This window comes from Triticum urartu, chromosome 7A (assembly GCF_056163025.1).
Source record: "Triticum urartu cultivar PI428250 chromosome 7A, HENAU_Tu73, whole genome shotgun sequence".
Taxonomy (NCBI): domain Eukaryota; kingdom Viridiplantae; phylum Streptophyta; class Magnoliopsida; order Poales; family Poaceae; genus Triticum; species Triticum urartu.
Window position 1 is genome coordinate 192,048,770 of NC_141879.1, and position 10,733 is coordinate 192,059,502.

The following is a 10,733-nucleotide window of genomic DNA, read 5'->3' on the forward strand; positions in this document are numbered from 1 at the left end:
TCAGAGTCAAGTCCATATTTAGTGCTAAATTTACGGAAAACATCAGTATCCATAAAAGATTTAACACAATCAAACCTAGGTGTTATACCTAACTCCTTACCTTTGTCGAGGTCCCAATCTTCAGAGTTGCATTTAATTCTTTCCAATAAATCCCATTTGAATTCAATAGTCTTCATCATAAAAGAGCCAGCACAAGAAGTATCAAGCATGGTGCGATTGTTATCAGAAAGCCGAGCATAAAATTTTTGAATAATCATTTCTCTTGAGAGCTCATGATTGGGGCATGAATATAACATTGATTTAAGCCTCCCCCAAGCTTGAGCGATGCTTTCTCCTTTGCAAGGCCAAAAATTATATATATAATTGCGATCACGATGAACAAGATGCATATGATAAAACTTCTGATGAAATTCCAATTTCAACCGTTTGTAGTTCCATGACCCCATATCATCACATAGCCTATACCATGTCGATGCATCTCCCTTCAAAGATAAAGGGAAGACCTTCTTCTTAACAACATCTCCGGGTACACTTGCAAGCTTAAATAATCCACAAACTTCATCCATATATTAGATGCTCATCGGGATGCTTTGTTCCATCTCCTACAAAAGGATTAGCAAGCAGTTTTTCTATCATACCCGAAGGAATTTCAAAGAAGACATTTTCATTTTCATTTTCAGTAGGTTGAGTAGGTTGAGGAGCAACTCTTTGCTCTACTGGCCGGGGTGAAGATACCCCGAACAAGCCCCTCAGAGGATTACTTTCCATAGTAACAAGTGACAGTAGATTTCAGCACACTATATAAATTTTTCCTTACCAAATTCCACCTACCAAAGGCGCTTCACTCACCGGCAACGGCGCCAGAAAAGAGTCTTGATGACCCACAAGTATAGGGGATCTATCGTAGTCCTTTCGATAAGTAAGAGTGTCGAACCCAACGAGGAGCAGAAGGAAATGATAAGCGGTTTCCAGCAAGGTATTCTCTGCAAGTACTGAAATAAGTGGTAACAGATAGTTTTGTGATAGGATAATTTGTAACGAGCAACAAGTAACAAAAGTAAATAAAGTGCAGAAAGGTGGCCCAATCCTTTTTGTAGCAAAGGACAAGCCTGGACAAACTCCTATATAGAGAAAAGCGCTCCCGAGGACACATGGGAATATCATCAAGCTAGTTTTCATCATGTTCATATGATTCACGTCCGGTACTTTGATAATTTGGTATGTGGGTGGACCGGTGCTTGGGTACTGCCCTTACTTGGACAAGCATCCCACTTATGATTAACCTCTATTGCAAGCATCCGCAACTACAACAAAAGTATTAAGGTAAACCTAACCATAGCATGAAACATATGGATCCAAATCAGCCCCTTACGAAGCAACACATAAACTAGGGTTTAAGCTTCTGTCACTCTAGCAACCCATCATCTACTTATTACTTCCCAATGCCTTCCTCTAGGCCCAAATAATGGTGAAGTGTCATGTAGTCAATGTTCATATAACATCACTAGAGGAGAGACAACATACATCTCATCAAAATATCAAGCGAATACCAAATTCACATGACTACTAATAGCAAGACTTCTCCCATGTCCTCCGGAACAAACGTAACTACTTACAAAGCATAAACATGTTCATAATCAGAGGGGTATTAATATATATATAGGATCTGAACATATGATCTTACACCAAATAAACCAACTAGAATCAACTACAAGGAGTAATTAACACTACTAGCAACCTACTAGCACCAATCCCGGACTTCAAGACAAGAATTGGATACAAGAGATGAACTAGGGTTTTGAGAGGAGATGGTGCTGATGAAGATGTTGATGGAGATTGCCCTCTCTCGATGAGAGGAGTGTTGGTGATGACGATGGTGATGATTTCCCCCTCCTGGAGGGAAGTTTCCCTGGTAGAACAGCTCCGCCGGAGCCCTAGATTGGTTCCTCCAAGGTTCCGCCTCGTGGCGGCGGAGTTTCATCCGAGAAGATGGCTTCTGATTTTTCCCCTCGAAAGACTTCATATAGCAGAAGATGGCCACCGGAGGGCCACCAGGGGGCGTGGGCAAGGTGTGGCCCCCTGGTGAACTTCTTCCACCGAGTATTTTTTATATATTCTGAAAATGTCTTCCGTGAAGTTTCAGGACTTTTGGAGTTGTGTAGAATAGGTCTCTAATATTTGCTCCTTTTCCAGCCCAGAATCCCAGCTACTGGCATTCTCCCTCTTTATGTAAACCTTGTAAAATAAGAGAGAATATACATAAGTATTGTGACATAATGTCTAATAACAGCCCATAATGCAATAATATTGATATAAAAGCATGATGCAAAATGGACGTATCAGAAGGCGAACTCGGCGATGTAGCTGGCCCGGGAGGCGATCCGGCCGGCTTGCTCCTGCAAGAGCTGCTCCGAACCGGCCCGCTGGCCCATCAACACGTCCAACTGCAGGTCCGGATGCCAGGACAGTGCGAACCGGAGCGCCATCTCAGCACCGGCATGAGCGGCGGAGACGCGCCACTCGCCAAGCCGGTCCGGCCCCATCTCCAACCAACACGCTAGGCGCGAGAAGCTGCTCGGTTGGATGGAGTCCGGCCATAGGGCCGCCGTCATTGCGGTGCCGGCCTGGGACAGCTGCCCCAACTGCGTTCCCAGGACCTGCAGGCAGGCCTCAGCAGCAGCGATGATCTCCGGGAAGGTCCAGACCACCCATGGATCCGTCCCGGACCCAACGATGCCGGTCGGGTCGCGCTGATAGCGGACATCTTCCTCCGCCAGCCACTGCGTCTTCGGGAAGGCCCCTGCCGCAAAGGAAGAAGCGAGTTAGAAGAAGAACAACAAGGAAGAAAGGCCGGATCCCGACATGTCAAACGACAAGACAAAGCACTTACTAGAGAAGGACTGTTCTAGGTGTTGCGCCTCAAGCAACGTACCACACCGCTCCCGTTCGATGGCGCGGTTGCGCTCCTCGAGCGCCTTCTCCAGATCGGCCGCCTTGGCAAGGGCCGCCTTCAGCTCGGCGTCCTTGTCTTCGGCCGCCTTCTCGGCCGCCTCGCGGCGACGGGCCTCGTCCTGACGGGCCCCCTCAGCTGTGGTGACTGCCCCCGCACGCGATCCACCTCGGCATGGAGCCGGCCCTTATCGTCGGCCAGCTAGCCGCGCTGCTGGTCCGCCTCCACTAGGGCCTGCTGCGCCTCTGCCACCTTTGCGGCTTCCTCCTTAAGGAGCTCGACCTCGGCCTCGAGGCGGCTCTTGTGACCCGCCAACTGCTCATGCAGCCGGTTGGCCTCGTCGAGAGACCGCTGAGCCGCGGCCGCCTCCGCCCTCGCCTGCGCCGCCTCGACGCCAAGACGGCCGGTGTCGGCAACAAGCCGGTCGTAGTGATGACCGGCCCGGAGCAGATGAGTCCGCCAGGACAGCACCTCGGCTGAGAAAAAGGACTCGACAGAAGAAAAAAAGCAAGGCTTAAGATTTAGCCCAACTGTTACACAGTTGGCCCGAATCTTGGTGGCTACACCCAATGGGTGCGCTAGCGCGCCCCCACTAGAAAAGAGCACAAGAATACCTGCAACCACGTGGAGCTCCTGCTCCTTGGCGGCAAGCTGCTCCATGAGCTCCCAGTGCTTGCCCAGGAGACGATTGTAGGCGGCGACCCGGAAGGCGTCGAGATGCTGAAGAAAGCAGAAAGCAGAACAAGGCCAACACTCTAAAGATTCGACCCAACTACTACGTAGTTGGCCCGAACCTCGGGGGCTACACCCAGTGGGTGCGCTGGCGCACCTCCACAAAGAAGAAATTACAAGAAGACTTACCAGAACGACGCGCTTCAGGTCACGCGTTCGCTCCACCTCGGCCTGGGCGAAGGCCTCGAGCCGTTCTGTCCGGCCCCATAGGCGGCGACTGACGGCGTCCAGCGCCGCCTTCTCCTGGGGCTGAGGCCCGAAGACAACGGCGCCCCCGCTCCACGCCGGCTGCGGCATTGCAACTCGGCGCCCTCCCTGCCGGGGCACCAAGGCGTACTCCCCGCTGGCCGCTCGCGACGTGGCCAGCACCTCCTCCGACACCCCTCCCAGCGCAGCCGACGACCCGGACGCCGGGACGCCCTGCGTCACCGTCTCTGACCCAGACGTCGGGACGCCCTGCGTCACCGTCTCTGACCCAGACGTCGGGACACCATGCGTCACCGTCTCCGGCCCAGCTGCCGGGGTGGCCTCCGGCACCTTTGCCCGCGGTGCCTCCTCCAAAACCGGCGGCGCCTCTGACACCGCCGCCCGCAGCGTCTCTTCCAAAATGATGCCGCCTCCACCACCATCAGTCCCCGCTCGCTCGACCACGTCGGCCTGCGGCGGGGTGTCATCCGCCACCTTCACGACCTCCCGGTCGGGGATCACCACCTCAGCCCGGTCTCCACGGCCGCGCTCCCTCACCGACGACGGCTCAAAGACCGTCGCCGCCACCACCGTGCCCTCCGGCATCTCGCGCCAGGCCAGCTCCGCGCCGGCTCGCACCCATGCCGCCGCCACGTCGGTCCAAGCCTGGACCAACGCCGCCTCCAGCTCCGCCTCGGCCCGGTTCCTGTCCCGCCAGGCCATGATTCCTGTCATCGTTCGGATCCAGGCCGAGGTCCGAGTCGACCCGTCCCTCCACCTCGGCCTGGTCGGCGAGGTCGGACCGGCTCCTGCGGAACGCGGCCTCTTCGACGGCCGCGGCTTCCGCCGCCGCCCTCGCCAGCGGGATTGGTGACCTGAAGAAGAAGACAGAATGAGCAGAAAATAAACAAGACTAGCTCAAGGAAAAAAATCTGAGCGCAAACGAGAGATGAAGCTTACCCCGCCAAGACCGGGACTGGGGTTGGCCTCCCGTGCCCGCCGCCACGCTTCCTCTTGGCCGGCCTCCCGGCCTCGGCCAGGTCCGCCGTGCGCTTCGGGGCCCGGGGTCGCGGTGTGATGCTGTCTTTCCCATGCGGGTGGCTCGGCATCGCCCCATGCGAGCACCTGGCTCCGCCCACATCGCCGCCTCCCCCGCCCAACGCCACTACACCGACAACTGGCTCAACACCGACCGTTTTGTGCCACGGTCAGTAATTCAAGACACATGAAGAAAAACACGAGACTTACTCGCACGACACTCAGCGCTGGCGTCGGACTCGGCCTCCTCCTCCCCGCCATGAGCCGCGGGCTCCTCTGGCGCCATCGGCGCCACCTGCGATGGGGCCCGGGCGTAAGGATGCCGAATCGCGTTCAGAAGTACCCCCCGCGTCGCGTCAGGCTGGAAGAGAAGGTGCGCGGCAGCAAAGTAAGAAGACCAGACACTCACCTGCGGCGCCGGGTTCGACTGGCTGTACGGCGCCTTGCCGAACCGCCAGTCCTCCCCAAGGTTGGCCTTAGAGATGTCATTCACGCCGCGCGTGATCTGCTCCGCGGACAGCCGCGTCAACCCCATGCGGTTGGGGTCTTGAAGGCCGACCATTTCGCCGATGAGGCAGGGGCGCCCATGAAGTGGAAGGACCCGACACATGATGAACGCGGCGAGGAGGTCGGTGCCGGTGAGCCCCTCCTGCATCCTCATCACCGTAACCCGCTCGTAGAGATTGACGATCTCCTACGACGGGCGCCTGGGCGAGTAGCCCCAGTTCGTCTTCGCCCGTGGCGGTGCGATGGCGAAGGCCGGAAGGTTGATGCGATCCGCACCAAGGTTGCGGACGTAGAAGAAGGAGTTCTGCCACTTCTTGGCAGAATCCTCTAGCGGGATCTTGGGGAAATCCTCCCCCGACCGCTTCGAGATGATGATGGCGGCACCGCAATCGGCGAACTCCCCGGCCGACGGGCCCTGCTGCTTTAGGGAGAAGAAGCACGCCCAGAGGTCGATCGTAGGCTCGACCCCCCAGGTACCCCTCGTAGAGGGTGACGTAGCCGAAGAGCTGGACGATGGCACCGGCGCCAAGATGATGCGGCTGGAGCCTGAAGAACTCCAGGAACATGCCGAAGAAGGTGCTCGCCGGCAGCCCGAACCCACGCTTGAAGTGCGTGAGGAAGACCACGCGCTCCTGCCCCTCGGGCCGAGGCCTCTACTCGCCGTGCGGCAGGCGCCGCGACGCCCGAAGTTGGGTGATGTCATCGGAGGTGACATTCGAACCCATCCAGGCCGACGACAGCGACATGATCAAAGGAAGAAGAAGGAAGATGGACGGCGAAGGAGTTCTACTCGGAGCAGCGGGCGCTGCAGTGCGTCAGTTGCAAAGAGCGGAGCGAGAGCAAAGGGACAGGAGGGCGTGAGCGAGAATAATGTCCGCCGCCCCCTGCCCCCCGATTTATAACCCTCGGTTTGAACGTGGGGAAGTGGGGAAGTGGGATCGTCTGCATGCGTCCGTTCCACTACCCCGCAATAAGTGCGCACGTACACGCGCAGTAACTGCCCGGGGAAGAGCAACCGGCCCCAGGACGCTGCAATAAATCCGCGCGCTTGGGCCGAGGGCGCGCGGCGGTGGGCCCCATCCCGTCGCCCGGTCCCGTCTGCGCGTGGACTGTCAGGCCCCTCCGACTTCCGGGCACCACGTGGCGCCCGCGCAAAGCCCGAGGGATTTCCCCAAGATTCAGCGGACTTCTCAGTCCCCGCCACGGCCGGGATGCCACGATCTGGTTTCCGAGAAAACCAGCACGCAGTGGGTGTTTCCGGACCCGACGCTCACAGAATCCACCTTGCTTAAGGGGGAAAATGCGAAGGCCCACTCATCCGAAGACGGCGGACCTTCACAGCTTCAGGGACTACTGTCAGGGGGATGGACCCCGGGCAGGCAACGAAACCCGGATCCTCTTTTAAAAACAGGGTTGGCGCACCGCCCCTCAATACTTGCACGCGCTTGGCCGGGTCGCTCGACCCGGCCAAGCCCCGCAAGCCGACCAGACTAGCCGACCCGGCAAGACACGTCGACTCGGTCCCAACGACTAGCGCAAGACAGCCTAACCTGGCACGACCAAAGCCTCCTCAACAAGCCAGCGCCATCCGTGGGGTGCTATGCAATCCAACCGCGGGTCAGCACCCGTCCAATCCAGGCCGTATTATGGGGACGAGACTTCAATCAACGATGACCAAGGCAACAGTGCCCCGTCCATGCCTCTGGTCAGCAGGAACGTGGCAACAGTGCCCCTCACCTACCTGCTGACCAGGGCCGGCGTGGCTACAGTGCCCCCGCCCTCACCGCTGACGACAACAAGCGGCAACCTGACGGAGAGCACTATACGCGACTCGACTCGGCCACACCCTGACGATCGACAAGACGGTGCACAGTCCCCCTAGGCATGCGGGGCCCACACCTAGGGGAACCCGGCGAACCACAAGCCCTCAGCGGGACCCAGCCCGGGTCCCCAGACACCGATAATACGGACCCACCGACATGTAACATTACCATTGTACCCTCGGGGGGTTGGACTATAAAACCCCTTGGGAGCCCACGATCATACGGGGGCGAGCGAGAGGGCATGCAGAAAACACATATGAGAGAGAAGCAAGTAAGCATAGGACTAGCCACAAAACAGCAACACCGGAGAGAAGGAGCAGCCCAAGCCTTGGCCAGCTTCCTTCCTCCTCCATACAGCTCCAGGAGCAACATTGTAATATCGATCATCCAAGTACACTAGGAGGGACTAGGGGTATTATCTCTCCGGAGAGCCCCGAACCTGGGTATGTCCGGCGTCCCGCGCCCGCTCATGCCAACCCCACCTCTGGAGTCCACCAGCGCCCTTGAGCCTCCTCCTCTCTTTAGCCATCCCTTGGCATCTGCCATGCGCCCACCACGACAACGAGAGAGAGAGAGAGAGAGAGAGATTAAACACAAAGCTACTGGTACAAACCCTCAGCCCCAAGGGTGGACTACTCCCTCCTCATCGTGGTGGCCACCGAGATGATGAAGATGGACACCGGAGATGATTCCCCCCTCCAGCAGGGTGACGGAAAGGGTCTAGATTTGTTTTCGGTGGCTACAAAGCCATGTGGCGGCGGGACTTCTGATCTAGGGTAACCCCTGATGGTTTCTCTATTTATAGAATTTTCTGGCGTTGGTTTCACGCTAAGATGGGCCTCGAGGTGAGCACAACCCACCGGGGCCAGCCGGGCCCACCAGGCGCGCCCTGGTGGGTTGTGCCCTCCTCGTGGCTCTTCTAGCCCTCCCACGAAGCTTCGAGGGTCTCTTTTGTTCCAAAAAAATCATCAAAAAGTTTCAGTTCATTTGGAGAACTTTCATTTCTGCACAAAAAACAACACCACGGTAGTTCTGCTGAAAACAACGTCAGTCCAGGTTAGTTCCATGCAAATCATACCAAAACCATATAAAATTGTTGTAAACATGGCATGAATACTTCATAAATTATAGATATTTTGGAGACTTATCAGTGCTTGATGGGTCGGAGCTAGAAGAAGTTCGACTACATGAACCGCGTTGTCAAACGCTTCCGCTTTCGGTCTACGAGGGTACGTAGACACACTCTTCCCCTCGTTGCTATGCATCTCTATGGAAAGATCATCGCGTGTGCATAGAATTTTTTTTCCATGCAACGTTTCCCAACAGTGGCATCCGAGCCAGGTCTATGCGTAGATGATATGCACGAGTAGAACACAAAGAGTTGTGTGCGGTGATAGTCATACTGCTTACCATCAATGTATTATTTTGATTCGGCGGTATTGTGGGATGAAGCGTCCCGGACCAACCTTACATGTCCACGCACATGAGACCGGTTCCACCGATAGACATGCAACTAGTTTTGCATAAAGGTGGCTGGTGGGTGTCTGTTTCTCCTACTTTAGTTGAATCGAATGTGACTGCGGTCGGTCCTTGAAGAAGATTAAAATAGCAAACTTGACGAAACACCGTTGTGATTTTTATGCGTAGGTAAGAACGGTTCTTGCTAGAAGCCCGTAGCAGCCATGTAAAACTTGCAACAACAAAGTAGAGGACGTCTAACTTGTTTTTTGCAGGGCATGTTGTGATGTGATATGGTCAAGACATGATGTGATAAACGTTATTGTATTATATGATCATGTTTTGTAAGATATCTGACAACTGGCAGGAGCCTTATGGTTGTCTCTTTATTGTATGAAATGCAAACACCATGTAATTGCTTTTCTTTATCACTATGCGTTAGCGATAGTTGTAGAAGCAATAGTTGGCGAGACGACCACGACACTATGATGGAGATCAAGGTGTCGATACGGTGACGATGAAATCATGACGATGCTTTGGAGATGGAGATCAAAAGCACAAGATGATGATGGCCATATCATGTCACATATTTTGACTGCATGTGATGTTTACCTTTTATGCATCTTATTTTTCTTAGTACTGCGGTAGCATTATAAGATGATCCCTTAACTAAAATTTCAAGGTATAAGTGTTCACCCTGAGTATGGATCGTTGCAACAGTTTGTCGTGTTGAGACACCACATGATGATCGGGTGTGATAGACTCTATGTTCACATACAACGGGTGCAAGACAGTTTTGCACATGCGGAATACTTGGGTTAAACTTGACGAGCCTAGCATGTACAAACATGTCCTCGGAACATTGGAGACCTAAAGGTCGAACGTGAATCATATAGTAGATATGATCAACATAGAGATGTTCACCATTGATGACTACTCCATCTCGCGTGATGATCAGACATGGTTTAGTTGATTTGGATCACATATCATTTAGATGACTTGAGGGATGTCTATCTAAGTGGGAGTTCTTAAGTTATTTGATTAATTGAACTTAATTTATCATGAACATAGTCCTGATAGTATTTGCATATCTATGTTGTAGATCAATGGCCTGTGCTACCGTTCTCCTGAATATTAATGCATTCCTAGAGAAAGCTAAGTTGAAATATGATGGTAGAAACTGCACAGACTGGGTCTGTAACTTGAGGATTATCCTCATTGCTGCACAGAAGAATTATGTCCTTGATGCACCAATAGGTGAAAGGCCTGCTGCAGGAGCAGATGCTAATGTTTTGAACGTCTGGCAAGCTCAATCTGATGACTACTCGATAGTTCAGTGTGCCATGCTTTACAGCTTAGAATTGGGACTTCAAAGACGTTTTGAACGTCATGGAGCATATGAGATGTTCCAGGAGTTGAAGTTAATATTTCAAGCAAATGGCCGAGTTGAGAGATATGAAGTCTCCAACAAGTTCTATAGCTGCAAGATGGAGGAGAACAGTTCTGTCAGTGAACACATACTCGGAATGTCTGGATATCATAATCACTTGACTCAACTGGGAGTTAATCTTGCAAATGATAGTGTTATTGACAGAGTTCTCCAATCACTGCCACCAAGCTACAAAGGCTTCATGATGAAGTAAATATGCAAGGGATGGAGAAGACAATTCCCGAGCTCTTCGCAATGCTCAAAATTGTGGAGGTAGAAATCAAGAAGGAGCATCAAGTGTTGATGGTTAACAAGTCCACTAGTTTCAAGAAAAAGGGAAAGGGAAAGAAGGGGAACTTCAAGAAGAATGGAAAGCAAGTTGCTACTCCCGGGAAGAAGCCCAAAGCTGGACCTAAGCCTGAAACTGAGTGCTTCTACTGCAAAGGGACTGGACACTAGCAGCGGAACTGCCCCAAGTACTTGGCAAATAAGAAGGGTGGCAAAGTGAAAAAATGTATATTGGATATACATGTTATTGATGTGTACCTTACTAATGCTCGTAGTAGTGCCTGGGTATTTGATACTGGTTCGGTTTCTCATATTTGTAACT